The sequence below is a fragment of the Gopherus flavomarginatus genome, chromosome 6 (assembly GCF_025201925.1).
Source record: "Gopherus flavomarginatus isolate rGopFla2 chromosome 6, rGopFla2.mat.asm, whole genome shotgun sequence".
In the NCBI taxonomy this organism is placed as follows: Eukaryota; Metazoa; Chordata; order Testudines; family Testudinidae; genus Gopherus; species Gopherus flavomarginatus.
The window spans coordinates 71,532,807-71,552,885 of record NC_066622.1 but is presented as its reverse complement, the minus strand read 5'-3'; the positions used below and the strand labels follow the sequence as shown (position 1 = coordinate 71,552,885).

The window sequence follows — 20,079 nt, the reverse complement described above, 5'->3', positions numbered from 1 at the left end:
TCTGTCCCTTGGCCTGCTCTGCAGCCCTCCCCCTGCCCCTTTGTTATACCACTTCATGCCTTACAGCACAAGATCTTCAAGGGAGGGGATGGATGCAGAAGGTATCTTAGATGGCTGGTGTCCACCACCACGCTGCTCTGCATAACACAGAGCTGTTGTAACATTTGTGTTTACTTGCACAAGGGGCAATGGCTAGTGGAATCTACTGAGCCACAAATTCACAGAGCCTTGTGCATTGGGGCAGAGTGGGTCTCATAGATCTGGCATGCAGCAGATGTAGGATTGCTTCCTTTCTAATTGCTGGTAACTGGATCCCCAAGGCCCTACCCCTTCTGTGCCTCTATCCCAAAGCCCTGTCCCTGTTCCGCCTCTTCCCCCCAAGGTCCCGCCCCATTGCTCACATCTCTCCAGTCCCAGCCCCCTCACTCGCTGGATCCTCTACACCTCCAGACCCCTCGCTTGCTGGATCATGTCCACCTCCCTCTGGGCTCCCTCTACTCCAGGGCTGGGACAGGAGCTACTGCAGCCTGACAAAGAGCCTGCCAGTAGGTAGGAGGTGGCCCTGGCTGAGCAGAGGCTGGTGCAGGTTAATGATCTGACACTTGCCCCTGCCTAGTGCTAACTAGACTTTGTACTGACTGACCACTGCCAGGTCCCCTTTTCAACAGAACTTTCCGTTCAAAAACCAGTCACCTGGCAACCCTAAATGGCATCCGGACACAGAAGCCAAACCGGACTGTTCGGGTAAAACCTGGACAGGTGGCAACCCTACGTAGCTGCAGGTTGTGTGAATGGCTGTATCTACACATACAGCAGCGCGTAGACTACATACACTGCACACCCCTTTAGCACCCGTATAAATAGCAGTGTGGATGGTGAGGCACTGCTTAGGCTAGTAAAGACACGCTAGGGCCTTAGGGTATGTGCCCTGTATGGCTCGCAACACACCCACGCAGTGTCTCCCATGACTACATGGCTATTTACACTGACTCCTTGCTGCTGGAGCCCTTCCTCACTGCCTCCTCCATGGCAAAGCTACACACCACAGTGTGAATGCAGCCTGCTCTTCGCACTACTGTAAACAAGGCTTATGTGTGTCTCAGCCAAATCCTGCACCAGTCTGACCACAGCCTCAGTAATGGAGAGGTGGGAGCGGGAGGGAGGGAAGGTTGGTCTGTGCTTTACGGCATGCAGATCAAACACAGACCAAGTGGTTTGCTCCTCATAATGCCAGTGAAGGAAACGCTGTCCCAACAAGTTAAATGTTTCAAGGTACTTATTTAAGGGGGTCAGAGGGGAATCCAGAAAGCTACAGCGATGTTTCTGGTGCAGTTGGAGTGCCTGTTAGTGCTGGAAGCTTAACCGCTCAGTAAAATATAGTGACTTGAAAATATCAGCTGGGAGTTGTTCTTTGGCATGAAAGTAGGAGAAAGAAAGTACCTTTCCTTTGCACACGGCCCACAGAAAGGTTGAGGTGGGGAGAGAGGCAGAGCTGATAATGCGCCACTCTGACATCTAGAAGGAATTCTAATTGGTAAACTACTATCTGGCATATTTATGAACCCATTTCTTTCTGAACGATCTACTAAAGCCAGTTTGAAGTGGCAGCTGGCCCGCTGTCAAACAGCTGCAGGGATCTCCCACGCAAAGCCCTTCTTGTGTTTACATCTGAAATTCTCCAGAAATGCTACTGTGCTATCAGTGGGCACCAGCTTGCACCGGGCTTTCTAAACAAGACAGGGGAGAGATTGACAAGGACGTGGCATGCAGCCTTGGGCAGAACATTTCAGATTTGTATTTTTCTTTTAAGTGTTTACGCCATGAAATAGAACTGTTGTTTTGGAAACAGAATTTTAAAAGCTTTCATTAACTTCTGCCATGTGTTTCTAAAGTGCCTGTTAGCTAGGGCTGATGTTTTCAAAACTGCTGATAGGTCGTGGCTGCTCAATTTCCATTCATTTTAGTGGTAGTTAAGGGTCTCATCCAGCAGATGTGCTTAACTTTATCCTCCTGCATGGTCCCGGTGATGTAAGTGTAATTCATGTTTTATAACCTGCTAATTTAAGTGTTGAAATAGAGTATGCACTAGCTCAGCCACAAAATCTTGGCTTGAGGGAGGAATCACTGGGTGACATTCTCTGGCCTGTGTTCCACAGCAGATGATCATAACAGTCCCGTCTAGGCTTAAAAATCTATGAATAAAGTTAAGCACATCCATTCGTTTATGCAGGATCCAAGCCTCCGCTTGTTTACCTGCAGTATTTCAAAAGAGCTCAGCATGCAGCAGCTTCTGTGGAGAACGACAGGTGTAAACGTCAGTGGAGTTGCACAAGACTTGCTGAGGTAAGCTTTTGGCGGAAGGGCTTATGGGTTACAGCTGGTCTGTTCAGCTCTGAGCACAACAGGACCCCAACCTGCTTGCGATCACTCAGTGTGCTATTGTAATACAAATAAACAGTAATAAAATAACTGATCAGATTCAAGTCCTGTTTCTGTAGCGTGTTTGTAAGAAGTGCAGCCTTCTTTATTTCCTTTGAGAGCCTTTAGAGGTGACATGAACTAGTTTTTTCCGTAAAGAAACTAGAGTTCAGGTTGTGCTAATTGTAACTTACATTTTTAACCAGCTCTAAACATTTACTTTCCCCAAAGCTTCCTTCCTCCATCCTCATTTTCTTGGCAGGTGCAGAACCCGCCGGCACGCACATTCTTTCAACGGCTGACTTGAATGTCAGCCAACGTAGACAGATTGCTTTGTAAATGTAGGATTATACTGTGCTTGACATCCATAAACCAGAGCTGATCTAATTGCAATCCACTTAAGATGTTGATAACTGCACCCCCACCTAGTACCAGGGAGGCTCTATATCATGCTGAACTCAAGCCCTTTTCGTAAGCTCTGTTTTTGCTTTTAAAGCACCAGGTGTCTGATGCTAAATGAGTCTGGGGAAAAAATGTAAGTGGGGGCTAATGAAGATAAGAGCTTTGAAAGTGGGAGAGTCCCACATTACAGGGGAAGGTCTGGGAAGCTAGGCTAATAGGGTTGGTTAAAAGAGAGTCTGCCTTCCTTGCAGTGATGGACAATCTTGCAACCCTTGTTGGCCTCTCCAGGATCTGAGCCGTGCTTTTAACATGGCCAACCTGTGGCTGCTGCGAAACTGCTAGATTGTTAAGGGCCTGTCTGCAATAGGGACCCTGCACCAATGTAACTACACTGATGCAAAGTTCCTGTGAATATACAGGCCCCCTGTACTATTGCAGTGATGTATGTTTGACACCAAAGCAGGACATTTATATGAGGTTGCAACAGTCTAGTTACATTGGTGTAGTTATATCTACCAGTCAAGTTACATCAGTGCAAAAATTTCTCAAGTAGACAGGTGCTAATGGTGGAAAATTTTGGTTTGCATAACCGTGTCTGTGTCATTTGGACCTAGGGTGACCAGATGTCCAAATTTTATAGGGAAATCCCATATTCTGGGCTTTGTCTTATATAGACACCTATTCCCCTCCCCCCAATCCTCTGTCCTGATTTTTCACACTTGCTATCTGGTCACCCTGTTTGAACCTGTAAAGCCAAGCAGAAAATCTCATGAGAACTTTCTCATGAAAACTCTGTTGATTCTTATTTCTGGTGAACAAACCCAGAGTTTAATGGGTTTTGTACAGCTCTTGTTTCGGTCTCTGTGGTTTCAGAGGTCTTTATTGCTCATCAGTTTTTGCTGATGGCCACACCCAGTGCAGCAACAGAAACACCCACACCTTATTGACAGCACTGTGACCCAAACATGTAACAGCTGTAAAGATGGTGCCATGTTCAAGATATTTCTTTGGCATAAGCAATTCTCTCTCCTGAACATTATTAATATGAGCCTGTTTGAGAGCCAGGAAGGTATCGCAGGTGGAATGAGGGAGTAACTGGCAACACAGGAGTTGCAAGCTGAGTGGTGGTGGGGATTAGGAGGGGATCGAGGAGATCAAGGGATCAGGAGCTGACATGAATTAATTTTATTTTCCCTGTGTGCCTTGTAGGCGCAGGGGGCGGGTGAATTTTCTCAGGCCTGTACAGCACTTGAGAGACCCTCAGATAGGCAGTGCTCTAGGAGCAAAGGGCCTTTGGGATAGGGATAGCAGTCATGTGCCTGCCCCTCCCACCCCCGGTTGTTAGATCTGTTACCTCTGGACCCAGGAACCTGCCAGTTAAGACATAAGACTGGCTGTACTGGGTCAGACCAATGGTCCAACTAGCCCAGTATCCTGTCTTCCAACAGTGGCCAGTACCAGATGCTTCATAGGGAAGAACAGAACAGGACAATTATCCAGAGATCCATCCCCTGTCATCCAGTCCCAGCTTCTAGCAGTCGGAGCTTTGGGACACCCAGAGCATGATCATCTTGGCTAATAACCAAGACATGGACAGAGAGCTAAGTAACTTGCTTGTTTTATTCAGCTACTGCATTGCTTCTTGCTCTGACACTCTCTCTATTGCTCCATTACTAGGGCTCTTGATATCTACAGATGCCCTCTGGTGATCAGGCATAAAACACACACAATTACAGTCCGTCCTTATTGAGTTGCTACCCCCGCCCCCAACATGTCTAACCTAACATTATAAATTGCTAGTGTAACTAAGGAGGTCAGAATAGCGCATCTGAGTACTCCAGACAGAATGAGAGGATTATTCTGCCTCTGTATCACCCGTCAGCCTTAACTATCAACTATTTCAATTCCAAATTGAGTCACTCTGGTGGTTTCCTTTGCTGCACAGGGTAACATCTCTCAGATTCTGGAGTAGACCCTTGAGCAGATGCTTCAGATGACAATTCATGTTCTGGTTCCTCCATGCTAGGAATCATTGGAACTACAGTGTCCTGAAATTCAGAATTCAGATCAGCCAGAGTAGATACACACGGTGTCTTTGTTTTGGAGGTAAATCCCAAATCTGCTTGATGTTGTGATGCCATATCACATCAGGTGTACCTTCCCACATACTCCATTGACCACAGTCTGGGAACTGCCACTCTAGCCACTCTAGCCAAAAGCACCTTGTTACTGACCCTCCAAATTTTCCATCTCATTAGGTCCTGCTGGAAATTCATGCACAGGCCACTTTTGATAATTAAGCAAAGTTATCAGTGATTATTGTTTTAGAGGCACCAGTCTCCATTATTAATAAATAAATAAAAACCGCAAAACAAATGAACAAACCCCTTCCTCTCTCAAACAAAGCTGTAGGCCAGGATTCTCAGAAGTAGGAGCCTAAAGTTATGGCTCAAATAAAAGGTAGCTCATACCAATGCAACCACAACAGTGTAAACACACATAATCAGTGCATAAGATACATCCACATATGTTACACTGGTGGATCTTTCTAGTGTAGACAGACCCTTAGGCTCCTAAATATGTCAGCTGGTTTTTCAAAAATACTGTGCACCCAGCAGCACCAGCTGCCTTAATGGGAGCTGCTAAGTGCTTGGCTCTTTTGAAAACAAGATCACTTACTCAAGAGTTGGAATCAGCTTTTGAAAATCTTGGCCTAAAGTCCAAGTTGGTAAGTGCAGTTCAGGAGAAAGATATACAATTAATATACCTTTAAAAGGCCAAAACATTAAACACTATGGCAATCCAAAGCCAGTTTGAGTGATTCCCACTAATATTATGCAGAATAATGGTCATCTTTAATTGACCATTATGATAATATTACTTAGCTCTTCTATAGCACTTTCCATCCTTACATCTCCAAGTGCTTTATGATGGATGTCAGTACCATTATTCCCATTTCACTTATGGGAAAACTGATGCACATGGATGAAGAGTCTCATCAAACAACTTCATTACCACAGAGCATTTGATTTCTGTTGCTGGAAAGGTATACCTATCTCTAGATATCCCACAATACAAATTGACCTGTGCTTACCTGGAATTTTACTTTCTTTGAGTAAAAAATCCTTTCAGGAATTACATTATTGATATCCCTGCCTCAGGAACTGAATCTTGTCTTTCTTTTGCTGTACATCTTGTTTGCTGAGGCTTTGCAGCTGGCTAATAAAGTATTCATTAGCTCATCAGAGCAACTCTCCTGCTGTCTTTTCTTGGAAGTCACAGCTTCCATTTTTTCTGACTCCTGTTGCAAGATCAGACCTTGCAAGAGGAGATCCCTCCTGAGGGGAAGTAAAGTGAGAGACTGACTTCCTGATAGGTTAGATCCAACAACCATGGCCTCCTCCTTGGCCAGCAACAAGTAATGACTATCACTTCACGCTCGTCCTCCTGGATCTGTTGGATTGTCCCAGACATCAAGCCACTGACATGAAGGCACACAGTAGAGTTCTTGTCCATCTTTGGGAGAAAGAGTCTGTGATGAGAGCTTTGGAGTCTGTCTTGGAGTAGAATCTGGACACCTTTTTCTTAACTGCAGTGTGAATAGGTTAATGGATGTAAAGATGACTCTGAGAACATCATCCATGAACACATCTAGGTGGAAACTCCACTCTCCCTGCTGTATTCATTGGCTGCTGAGCCAATCCACTTTGACACTGCGTGTTTATGTGTAAGGCCCAAAGACATGTTAAATGAGCTTTTCATCCAATACAGAAGAACCTTGTGTCATAAACAGATAGTAGGAGTTAATAGAACAGAAGTACTTTGTATCTCTTTTGCTTATAAAGGGTTAACAAAATCAGTGAGCCTGGCTGTCACCTGACCAGAGGACCAATCAGGGGACAGGATACTTTCAAATCTGGAGGGAGGGAAGTTTTGTGTGTGCTGTTAGTTTTTGGTTGTTGTTCACTCTGGGGGCTCAGAGGGACCAGACGTGCAACCAGGTTTCTCTCCAATCTCTCCAATACAGGCTCTTATAAGTTCAGAATAGTGAGTACTAGGTAGATAAAGCGAGTTAGGCTTATGTTTGTTTTCTTTATTTGCAAATGTGTATTTGGTTGGAAGGAGTTCAAATGTGTATTTGGCTGGAAGGAGTTCAAATTTGTATTTTGCTGAAAGGATTTTAATTTGTACTTGTATACTTAGGCTGGAAGGGTATTCCCAGTGTCTATAGCTGAAAGACCCTGTAACATATTCCATTTTAAATTTACAAAGATAATTTTTACTGTTTTTCTCTCTTTAATTAAAAGCTTTTCTTGTTTAAGAACCTGATTGTTTTTTTATCCTGGTGAGACCCCAGGGGACTGGGTCTGGATCCACCAGGGAATTGGTGGGGAGAAAGGTTAATTTTCTCTCTGTGTTAGGATTACTTTCTCTCTCAGGGAGAATCTGGGAAGGGAAGAGAGAAGGAGGGAGGAAGGTGGATTTTCCTCTCTGTTTTAAGCTTCAAGGAGTTTGAATCACAGTGATCTTCCAGGGTAACCCAGGGAGGGGAAGCCTGGGAGAGGCAACGGTGAGGGAAAGGGTTTACTTTCATTGTGTTAAGATCCAGAGGGTCTGGGTCTTGGGGGTCCCCGGGCAAGCTTTTGGAGGGAGCAGAGTGTACCAGGCACTGGAATTCCTGGTTGGTGGCAGCGCTACAAGTACTAAGCTGGTAATTGAGCTTAGAGGAATTCATGCTGGTACCCCATCTTTTGGACGCTAAGGTTCAGAGTGGGGAATTATACCATGACACCTTGGCTTCCCTCTGGAGTGTTGGAGACCTGGCTTCTGCATTTATGGAGGTGTTGTCCATAAATGTTCTTGCTTCTCAGTGAAGTAGTCAGCTCTCTGCAGGTGTTTCTTACTGCCCTGAGCCCCACCCCATATTACATCGCTAGATAATATCTGGTTGTCAAATGGGTTTAACAAGAAATATACTTGTTAGCAAAAGTTTTAGGTGGCAAAATTGTGATCTCTAAAATATCAGATGACAATTGGTCAATGACGTACACAATGTATACAGAATACATGCAGAGTACACACTCTGCTGTATGTAGGATATACTAGTGTATATGGGGTTTTCAGGTTCTGTAGATAGTAGCAGGGCATATAGAGGGTCCTATGGGTACATAGTGCGTATTGGGTATACAGAGTCTTAGGTTATTAGGGAGAGACATGATTTGTCTGTAGTTTGCTATTTTCAACCTCCCTCTAACCTCTTCTCTCTCAAACCACAGATATTTTACTGAAATGTCACAGCTAAACTGGATGTAATTTCCCTCCCCCACCCCATCTATTTGGTAGGAATAAATAACTTTGCAGCTATAATTATGTGAAATGTTCCTAATCCTTTGCTCTTTGAGCATTTTCCTAACCATCACCACCACCTCTTCCTTCTCATCCTGTTTGCCGACCAATATCTGATAAACACACGCCCACACTTCAAAAATCGCTTACAGTAAAGAGCTTTATTTACAAAAAGACTTTTTTAGAGTGAGGAGTTTGCTTCTGTGATTTGGAGGATCTCGAGACTTGGTTTTGTGTGAATATGGGAGTCTGAATAAGCCATGGGCATATAAATTATGGGTGAGATTTCAAAAGCACTCTGCACTGGCTTAATTCTGCTCCCATTAGAAAAAAAAACCCTTCCTAACCATAATGATAGTTCAGCCCTGGAGCTGATTACCTAGGGAGGTTGTGGGATCTCTCTCATTGTGGATTTTTAAGATTAGGTTAGACAATCATGTATCTTGAGGTTCCTTCCAGCCCTGTGTTTCTATGATTCTATGATTGGTAAAATTTCCATTGTCTTCAGTGAGAACAGAGTGAGACCAGTGCTGAGCATGCTTGAAAATCCCTGCCTATGTGCATAGAATTGATACTCATTCTAAAACTCCTGCAATGTAAAATGCATTCAAATGCCACATGGTCAACACATCAGAAGCTTCCCCCTCGCCATTTCCTTTGTCATTGTGTTTATTTAGACTGTATTTTGAAAAGGTTTCTATTCTAAATGCATCACAGTGTCACTGTATGTGAAATCCAATTACGACAACTTTGTCTGCGTTCCCCATGGACCATTTAGTTTAATGCGCACAAAGAAACAGAGAAAAGCTTCTTGTTGGCTTCCCAAGGTTCCTTGGGACACTTTAGTGTTCTTAGAATTTAAATGTGAAGAAGTGACACCTGGTAAACGTAAAAATTCATAACATATTCTAAGTCATGTGCATTTCTCAATAAGCGACACTGATATTTGGATTGTTTAAAAGCAAAATGTGTTTAACTAAACAGCGGCCTCTATTGGTCAACATGAGATCACAGAATCATAGAAATGTCAGGCTGGAAGGGACCTTGAGAAGTGATCAAGTCCAGCCCCCTGCACTGAGGCAGGACCAGGGCCGGCTTTAGGGAGATTCCCCTGATTCCCGGAAATCGGGCCCTGCGCCTAAGAGGGCCCCCCAGCGTCTGGAAGAGGGGCCCGCACTTTCCGCTGAAGTGCTGCCGGAAACAGCGGCAAGCGATTGAGCTGCCGCCGAATTACCGCCGCTATCTTTGGCAGCAGCTCAATCGCTGCCGCTGTCTTCAGTGACATTTAGGCAGCAGCTCTTTCGAATCGGGCCCCGCAGGTCCTAAAACCGGCCTTGGGCAGGACCAAGGAAACCTAGACCAGCCCTGACAGGTGTTTGTCCAACGTGTTCTTAAAAACCTCCTGTGATGGGGAGTCCACAACCTCCCTTGGAGATTATGTGAGACTTTAAAATGCATAAAGACTGAGGGGGGAGGGATAGCTCAGTGTTTTGCACATTGGCCTCCTTGAGGGGGCCACCTAGGCATCTGGGGCAAAATCAGTACTTGGTCCTGCTAGTGAAGGCAGGGGGCTGGACTCAATGACCTTTCAGGATCCCTTCCAGTTCTATGAGATAGGTATATCTCAAATTATTATTATTATTATAACAGCTAGATAGAGGCTAGGAACTGCTTTAAGTTATACTCACTTGTAATTGCTTCCAAGGGCCCATCTGCTAGACAGGGTTTGCTGATGCACAGTGTGCTCTGCCCATAACACCTCCCCACTCCTCTCTGACCTGGCAGTCAGGGGGACCTAGTGAAAATGTGTTATACAGATAGCCCAGCAAGTGGAAAGCTTCCTCTTTCCTGTGGACTGTTTGGAGTTTTGTTTTGTGCTGAACTCAGAATTTTGCCAGCATAATACAAAGGCATTGTGGACAGGTGGTTTGTGTGTGCACCCTCCCACTCCTTGGCTGGAGTGCAAGATCAGAAAATGAATCTTACTTCAGAGAAGAGAGCTGGTTCTTGCTTTGTTAGTGTTCTTTGCACAGACTTTTGTTTTCTCCTTGTGAAAGGTTTCAGAGATGCTGATGGCTAAAAATCATTTCTGAACAGGATTTCCTTACCCGTCGTAGTTCATTTCAGAATAGCTTGCAGTTGTTTCTCCGAGTAAGAGGAGACAGACAGAATAACTGATTCTCTTACAGCAGTTGGTTTGGAAAAGCTGGACTTGCATCTCCTACCACCTGGTGCTCTGTCAGTACAGAATGCTGGCATTTCGGGATGGCTCTAACTAACAATAGCAAGTGCGTGCCCAGCAGGGACCTCTTCCCTCTGAATCACTTAGAAGAAGAACCTTGACTAGTTGGAGAGCAAGTAAACTTCCACCCTTTAATTCATTCTGGCTGCTTTGGGATAATCTCTTCTGCTTTGGGAACCCAATCTAGAGACCTGCTAGCCACCTGAGACTCTTATTGAAATCAATAGGAGATACAGGTCCTGTATGCCTCTCGGGATCAGGCCCATCCTGAATAGATTTAATTGTTTTTCAAGATGGGGTTCCTTGTTTTTAAAATCCTCCATAATCTTGCCCAGCTAGTCTCTCTCCGTCTCTTTGATCCCCTGCGTGTCTTCATTGCTGTTGTTGAAAGGCCCTCCAGTTCTGCAGCTTGGCCTCCTGCCCCTGGAACTGTTCTCCTGTATCTCTTTCTTGTCCAATCTTTTGCTTGTGCCTCCTAATTTCTCTCCCTCTGCTGTCCCTTATTATTGAGCTCTGCAACCCTAACTCTTTACAGGGGCCCAGGTGTATCAGAGGCGGGAAGCAAAACAAAGCTGGGTTATTGCACTGTCAAATGTACAGCAAGGATTCACTCCTATGAGGCAGCAGGTCTTCAAGAAACAGTGACACTGCCTGTTTTAAAACTGAGAACTGAACAGCCTGGAAAACAAACCTGCAATGATCAGAGTTAGTAAACCTCAGCATGATTAATAACCTTTTCCCTTTGACCTGAAACACACATCAGAATGTGACAGCCTCATCTGTGTGGCTGGTGCTTTGCTGGGTTAATTCAATTAAAAGTGAGTGTTTAAGTAACCCCATGGAATATTGCTACAGTGGCACTGACCTTTAAGAGAAAGCAAGGTCTCCACAGGCCTCAGTGCTTCCCAGTATCTACAGAGAGTCTCAGAGATATACTGTTAAGGCTTTAATCTGGGGAAAGGCAGGGGAATGAGACGTCTCTTTCTTCTGCTGACATCGTTTTGCATGAGGTTAAATGGCCTTTCTGGTGTCTTTTTCTGCACACTTAGGGTTTACATTCAGAGTCTGTCTGCTGCCCTCCGGCTATCAGAGAACAGGCATCTGCTGCTCACATAAAGCCCCCTCTCGTGGCCTTTCACTCCTTCAGAGAGGGGCACATATAATTAATAAGCGGTGGAAGTTTAATAGGCAAAGGAGCCAGTGAAATGCGCCAGGGCCAGCCAGAAATATAGGAGATAAAGGAGGGGAGACCCGAGGCAAATCTGCTAGTTCTCAAATTGATTAGCAGGGTCTGTTTGTGTTTGGGATGTTTGCAGGACTTGGCAGGGAATGAGCTTGGGCTGCACATCTTAGAGGGTTGGTGCAAGTTGGGAAACAAGCAGGGAAAACTGTCCAGCCAGCAGTGTTACAAATGTGCCGGGGGATCAGAGAGAACAGCATGTCTGAGCATTGGCCGACAGCCCGGGAGGACTCGATTTGAGGCCAGTGATGTAGCTCTGGCCCTTTGCATCCTCCTGTGGTACCTGCTGCCTAGGATGCTGCTGGGGGTACCTACGTGATGGGGAGCAGTCTCGTGGGAATAATGATGCCCTGTTGGCTGTGAGGCTTGGAGAGACGCAGCAGCTGAGATGGGGTTGTGCTGCTGCAAAGATTGGAAAGGCCGCTCTCGGGAGCCCAAAGGTAACTTTGCCTTTCGAAACCTCCCTGTAGGCTTCAGAGAAAAGTCTCCTTCCTCATCCCCCACCTTTGCCTCTCACATGGGTTGTTATTTTGCAGGATATAATTGCTTCTGGAATGGCACTACCTTGTGGCCTCATTAAGCCACATTGGCATTGAAAAGGATCCTATCTGTGAAGTTCAGTTTTAATGTCCTGATGTCTGATTCGGTCAGAATGAGAGTCATTCTTTTTGTTCCACCCTTTTACCATAGTGCTGAGCTATGTGAGTAATGCTATTCAGCGGCAGTGGTGCAAGGGCAGCCCCTTGCTACATGCCAGCCAAAAGCAAGCAGTTATATTAGGAGATGCTGGATGAAGGGACAGTGGGGGTAGGGGGCAGCAGCTGCTCTCAATTTATTTCACTTTGATTTCAGTCAATCGGTGATCAATGCACAATATGTACATTTCACGGACTCTGAGTGCTGCATGCGATCTGTGTTCAGTAAAATCATTAATGGGTCGAAACTGGGTCTTGCCCCCCCCCCCCCAATTTATTACTAGTCCAGTCCTACCTAGCCTAGCATAAGTTGGATATGACTTGGGTTTTAACAGCATAAAGTGGAATGGAGAATTGGGTCATTTCCCCCTATTTTCTGAAAACATGAAATCCTTTGAAAGGTGTGATCACTTCTAAAATGGTTAACAAACAGCCACAATGGTAAATCGCTGTGGGTGTGAATTATATTGAAAATACAGTTCAATCTTTTTTCTTTTTCCCAAATATGAAGTGAAACTTGACAAATAAACTACAAAGGTTGCCCTGGGGGAGTCACATCTGATGCACTGTGTTTCTCATCTGTTCCCATTTATTTCCTGTGAAACTTAGATCTTTTCTGAAGAACAAGACCTTTGGGGAATTAGGAATAGTTTCAGGGTGCAGGTAAGCCGGAGGAGTTTGGACTCTCTGTCTCTCTCTCTCCAAGCAGGAGTCCTGACTGGTCATATAGTTGTATTCAAATTAAACAACAACACATATTGGACAGAACAATGTGATTTGGCAACTAAACAGTTAGTACAGTTGGTCAAACATTTTTAATCTCAAAATTTTGGGGGATAAAAACTGCTTTTTTTTTTTTTTAAACAGAACAGAAACCTTTGTAAGAAAATTACACATTTCACTGAATTTTTTTGGTGGGTTCATTGAAAAAAATTAATAATTTGTGAAGGGGTTGTCACAAAACCAAAACTTTTCCATTTTAGACAACCAAAAAATAAAATGTCTTTTGACAATCAAAAACCAACCTTTTTCAAGTATTTGATAAAAACCCTAAACCTTCTAGGAAATCTTTGACATAATCAAATAATTTCCATTTTCTTTGAAACTTTTCCTGGAAAGTGAAAATACACGCTTTGACAAACTCTAGCCTTCAGGGTCACAGTTTTAGTTGTAAGGTGTTAAACAGATTATGTTTGATTTTGATCTTTAAAAAAAAAATACAAAATGTTTAGTGTAGCCTTAATGCAACTTGTAGCTTCTGTACGTCCATCACTCCATACAACTTTATTATTCCAGTGAGTCATAAGTCAGGATATATTAGCTACATTCAAACAAATAAAAGTTGATACCAAAAAGAAATCTAAATGAAGAACACATAATGAGGTGATAGCTATCCAATCAGCTATATTTGAAAGGGGTAGATGCTGAAAAGGAGTTAATCCAAACCAGATGAGGCGTAATTTGTCCCCCTGAGCCCTCTCTTGGATGGGAGCTCAGAAGTGGCGAGGGTCAAATCAAGATGATTAATTTAACTCAGAGACAATGGACACTTGGTTAACATGACTCCAAAGCTGATTATTCCTTGTGCTGAGGCTCACAAATGAGGACCCAGGATGAGATGCATCATGCTTCTTGTTATAGGTGGGCCAAACGAACCCCCCAGATTAAAGCAATGCTGAGGTTTGGCTCTGGGGTTCTACTAATTTCATTCTTGGATTGAATGAGGCTTGATCCCAGGGGCCAAACTCTTTGATCCCAGTTATATTGGTATCAATCCAGAGTCACTCCATTGACTTTGCCTAAATTATTCCAGTTTACGCTGGTATAAGTAAAATCAGAATCTGGCTCTATGTCTTCTAAAGGGGAAGATTAGTATACTAATCCATATTGCCCCCTCAACAGCATTCCTTGCCCAAGGGGAAACCCTTTCTAAAGAGAGAGCATTTTAGTCATAACACTTCATTTAGGCTCAGAAGTGTCAAGTGTTTGTGTGTCAGAGCTGTACCATCAACTAAGCCTGAAAAGCTTGGCAACATCACAGACTTTTATCCCAACTGAGATGAAAGTCCAGCATTAGTCAGGCTGTTCTTTATCTACAGAGCCACCTGGTCAGGCAGAGGGGCCAGAAAATACAGTGTACGAGTACCTCATACTAACAGACATCGCAGGGCTTTCTTTCCAGCTTAGCCCATTAAAGTGCCTGCCACGGGTTATTTTATGTGAAAGTATATGTGATGCCACTTTTAGTATGGCATAAATGTTTCCCACTGTAACAACTCTCTCTTTCAGGCTGTTTAGAAAGAAAAAGTCCCAATCAAATTTCTTCCCTAATATTGGTTGTGGACAAACAAGCTTTTATAAAACTGGAGACTGGTGCAAGCTTTGTAATGTATCAACCTGATCTATGGGCAGCTAGAGAGGCTGGGTATTTTCCACCTCAATCTATATTAGAGATGGGTCTCAGCTGCAGAACTGGGGCCTGGATTTGGGATCTCAGCTAAATGTGGTGCCACTGAAGTCAGATTGCCTTTGTGTGTGTGGTTCTGATCCCCATGCTGTTCCCACACCAGCTTCCGTGGAGGTTCTCTTTGGGTCTGTTGCTGGGGCAGCACAGGGCTGCCGGCAGACTTTGTGCTGTTGGCAGGTTGTCAGAGCATGGCTGCTTTTGCTCTGGCCTTTTGCCCATGCGCTTTAACTGGCACTGTTTGTTGGTGAGCTCTGGCAATCCTGGTGGTGGATGCAGGAGGGATGGCATGGCTTGTGACCAAGTATAACAGGTTGGACTCACCATCGCAATGCCTCCTCCTGTTTTTTCCAGGAACTAGCTCTGTCCAGCTCTGGAGCACCCTTTGCAGGTGGTGTTTCCCCTGTTGTTTGCTCTGCTGTTTCCTTTGTCTGTAGGGGCCAGCATTGCTCCTGGACTGCGGCGTCCTCTTCAGGGCACGGCCCTTCTGCTCTGCCCCACCTCTGTTGTCTTCCCCCGTTCCAGGGGAGCCAGGAGTCCTTCACCAGGCTTCTTGCCACAGTGGCAAACTAGAGCCCGTAGTCTAGCCCCTAACTCAGGGCAAGCTGCAGTCCTTTGGCTTGAGTCAGCACTCAGGTGAGGCTGCAGACGGTTAACGAGCCCAGAGCTGGGCAGTAAGCAAAGTTACTCAGTTCCAACCTGCACTCAGGTAGGGCTGCTTGCAATTAAAAAGCCCAAGGTTCAGAGCTGGGTGGGAAACAAAGTCTCCCAGTTTGGGCCTGTACCCAAAGTCAGTTACCTCAGGCTTTCCTTCAGCTAATCTGAGGTAGAGGGAGACTGCCAACCACCTCTTGGGTGGCAGGGGAGACGCAGACCCTCCCACTCCACTGCAGCCCAGCTCAGGGCCCGAAGGGTGGTGGAGGGGTCTGCCACCATGTCAGTGCGGATCCAGCCACAACACGCTGACAAACCCTCTGCAAGCATTGCAGCCTAACAGGGGTCTACTACCCCAGGGCCACGTCCACACCCCCACTCCACAGGTACCTGCTGGTCCGGTGAGGTAAGGTGTTCTGCGTGGGCCTTAATTGCCAGCAGAAGCTCTGCTGGGGTTGGGCCAGCCGGTGGTCTGGTCTGGGCTGGCCGTCTGTCTCCTGCGAGGTCGGGTCATCCTGGGGTTCAGGTGGTCTGGGCCAGTTGTCTGCTTCCCCTGGGGTCAGGTCAGTCCGGGCCAATCGTCTGTACTCTGTGGGCCTGCTACCATCTCCCAGCGTGAGAGCTCAGGGGAAGCATCTGTCCCCTCCAGTGGCTAGGCCCCCACTGAGCCTCCCGGTCCCGCCTCTATACTTCCAGCCTTGCCCCTGGCCTCTGGGGGCTGAGCCAGGAGGCAGGACTCCGCCCATGAGTGTCTGGGGAGGGCCAGTCCACCTCACCACACCAAGGCATTGACGGTTGCACACCTTGGGCTGTTGCACTGATCCTGCCAGCTTCAACCTTGTAAAAAGAACAGCTTAGTTTGTCCCTGGCACCTCAGAGCCACTGGCAGGCGAGTGGATTTTGATCTGGAGGGAGACCAAATCACAGATCTCCCTGTCTATGACTGATCACCTAGGGTGTGATGTGCCAGGTCAGGAACCCAGGCCAGTGAGTGCCCAGACAGCCACCACATCCTGGCCTCCACCCCACATCTGCCTAAACCTGCTGGGCGAAGAAGCTCATAGTACTAGAGCCTCAGCCAAGGCCCCACTCACAGGAGTGCTGATTGAAGGATCACCTGGCTTCACTGATTGGTCCTAACAGGCTTTTTAATCCAAAAGGAGTCACGGGAACTGTCTGAGCAGCAAGGTGGTTTTCTGTTGAGGCTGCACTGGTTCCTGCTTGTGCCTGCTTTCTGCACCCCTGTTCCTGATTCCTGACTCACCCATGCTTTTGCTTCTGCTCCCACCATACTCCTGCACCATCCCTGATCCTTGCCTTTGCTCCAGTTCCTGCTTTTACACCTTGCTTCCATCAGTTACCAGTTCTGGCTCTAATTTGAGCCTTGGCTCTGGCATTTTGTACCTGACCTTGGCTTTGACCCTCAGCTTTCATGCCTCGCTCTGACTTTGGCTTGATTCCTGGCTCTGATGATCAGCAGTTGACCCTGGTGCTAACCCTTGGCTTTGTTTCTCAACCTGGACACCTGCTCTGCCCCCTAGACCTGACTCTTGCTCTGACCACTAGGCCAGACCACCTACATCCCGGGCCATAACATAAGGCCCCACGTTATTGGCTTTAGGAGAGATTAGTGCAGAAAGAATTTTGAGCCCATGCAAACAGATGTGGTGGTGTGCTTGTCTTGTCCATCAGCAGGAGAGAGGCCTAAGTAACCAAGAAGTCCACTTAATCTGAAATGGTAATGCTTGAGTAGCAACATCTTCATCAGAACGGTTAAGAGGTAAAAATAAGTGACAAAGAAAGGCCAAAAGCATTTTCAGCAATGGTTACATGATTGGGTTTGCCATGCTGGTGAAAGGGGCTAGATTCACTGGCAGTGGCAGTGCATCTATGCAGTATGCTCACTGAGACCGTGTGCTTGACATGGAGTCATCAGTCCAGTGCTTAGGCATCTTGGCTGTGATTGTCAGTAAAGGTGATGAGACTTTTGGGAGATGAGGGACAGTGACTGCTAGGAATTTGGAACGAAACTATAGAGAAAGGCCACCCTCCAGCCGCTTGCAGTCGCTGCTAGCCTGTGCTAGCTTCTGACATGCAGCTTGTAGGTGAAAGTGACCATACCCCTTGCCAAGTCCCCTGAGCCAGGCTTATTCATTTTAATTTAATTATATTCCTTCCTTTTTTTCCTTGATTTTTTTTTTTGACATCAGTTGTTGGTCCCTTAGAACAGCTATAGAAAAACGCTTCTGTTACTCGTTTGCAGATATTTTCCTGTAAGTGACTTTCCAGTGGGGCACTATAACTGTGAAGATTAACAAATATTCCCTTTGCCACCATTAACTTGGCCATCAATTTGCTGTTTGAGTTAACTCTGCGAAGAAATCTATTGTGCAATCAGTGCCCTAAAAATCAAACCCCAGTGAACTGGTTACTATGAACTCCAAACTCAGACAAACATAAGCCCAGACCTTACAAGTTCGCAGCCAGCTGCCGTTTGCCTGTTAGATTTTATCTGGCGTCAGAGTGGCTGCTGATTGCCATTGAGTGTTTTGTGGTTGGATCCTGTGCTTGAAGGTCTGAAGTCCAGTGAGCACAGTGAGAGGTTTTATTAACAGTGAGGGGTTTTATTTGAAATATTACAGCTAGCTGGGGTTCCAGCTGTGATCTGATGTGGAGAGTTGAGCGGAGAAAGCCATTAAAAGAATTGATTGGCCCATCCAAAGAATAGGGGAGCTTCTGTTGTGACGGAGTAGACAAGAAAACCTGGGAAGATGGTATTTAGCAAATACATTTATTGATAATAAATATTTTAAGCTTAATTTAACCTAGCCTAGCCAAGAATCTCAAAGCACTTTACAAACATTGAGTTGGGTCTGATAATACTACCTCTGTGAGTTAAAGAATGGAGTGTTCCTAAGAATCACAAGCTGGGAGAAGTCTCTGTCTTGCTCACTCTTTTCTTTTCACTTTTTTCCCATTATTTTCCAGATTTTTTTTCCAGTTTGCATAGTTCTTATTTAAAAAAAAAAAAGTCTTGCCCCCAAAAAATATGTCTGGCAAACGGGACTGTGGCATGGTTACTGACGGTGATTTCACTCTTTGGCTCGCCCATGGACAGGTTGTGCAGAGCTGTAGGGTGAATGATAGCACACTTCTAGCCATTTGGGTTCAGGCAATGGGCTGTGTGTGGGTAGGTATGCGTCTCTATCACGCTGCAATCTCACTTCTTTCATAGGAGGCATTAGGTTTTCCTTTGATGTTTAATAGGACCGAAGCACTTTTGTACAGCCAAGTACCTTTCCTAAAGCAGGCATGCACGTCCTGTGCTGGTATGTAATGTGATTACCTTCATCTCAGCAGCTAATCAATATACAATGGCAGGCGTGGGGCTCTGGATGGCTTATGGGAACGGACCAATGTGTTTGTTTTACCTGTACAAGTTCTGAGGCAGCCATTATCTTCTCATCCGGCTGCTTCAGATCAAACTAGTACACAATTAATCATTTCCTGTTAAGACGCTCTCACTGAGAAGTAAAAGCTGTATCATAGCTAGGAAGCACCTCCTTCCTGCCAGGCCGGTGCTTAGCCAAAGAGCTGAATTGGCAATGGGGTTCGGAGCCATTCATCTCTAGGTTCCAGGTCAGCCACGAGCAGATTATTACCATTAGAGAGCCTGGGTTCAGTGGCTTAGGGCCAAATGAGCTGGTGGATGTTGGCCCAGTTCCTCATCCTCGTCATAATAACAGTTACCACAGTTTGGCGGTAGATTTTAAGGCTAGAAGGGATACTATGATCATCTATTATTATTATTTATTATTTGTATTGCCATCATATCTAGGGGTTCCAGTCATGGACCAGGTGCTGTACAAGCATAGAACCAGATGGTCCCTAGTTTGACCTCCTGTATAATATAGGACGTGGAATTTATTCCTAGATTGAGCCTGAATTGAGAAGGCCATTGATTAGAAAGAGGATCACTCTAAAGCAGCCGAGATGAGACTGTACAGTCCTTAACGTGGCTTGGTGGCTAGCCCTGCACCCTTTGATTATTTTTTGCCATGTAGTTAATAATAGAACTGGTCAAAAAGGGATGAAATTCCAGGATTTTTTTGTGAAAAATTCATTTCCACCCCCTTTTTTAATTGAAATAAAAAATTTAACTAAAAATTTGGAAACACTTGAGCAGCTCTGCTTAATAATGAATCCAGACTACAGTTGGTGCAGTTTTAACTGTAGTCTGGAAATCTCATCTGTGATTTTGTTTGTTTCCACAAAAGCAAACGCTGTCCTTTTGTCCTGAGGCAAGTGAAGCTGTTCCAGCACCAATAGGATACAGAAGAACCATTAACCTTCATGGGCTCTATCCCTTATGCACCAAAGAGGAAGGAAATTAACCAATATCATTTCAAAGGCAGTGCATGGTTGCTCATGTGTTCAGGCTTTTGCTCAGTCCCTGTGTGCATTCTAAGATTGAGTATCGGTGCTTGCTGAGGAAAGCTGGTCAGAGATTTTTCTTTGACACTTTTTTTTTTTTGAATGAAAAATGGGTTTCTGATTAAAAACATCTTTTTTTCAGTTTTTCATTGTTGAAAACAGAAAACTCATTTTTGTTTTTCTG

The 20,079-nt window shown here is 45.3% G+C and overlaps 1 protein-coding gene across 2 annotated transcripts in view; it reads left to right on the top strand.

Moving 5' to 3' along the window:
* Positions 1-20,079, top strand: part of ARHGAP22 (Rho GTPase activating protein 22) — a 265,828-nt gene that overhangs the window by 87,336 nt on the left and 158,413 nt on the right. The window lies entirely within an intron of this gene.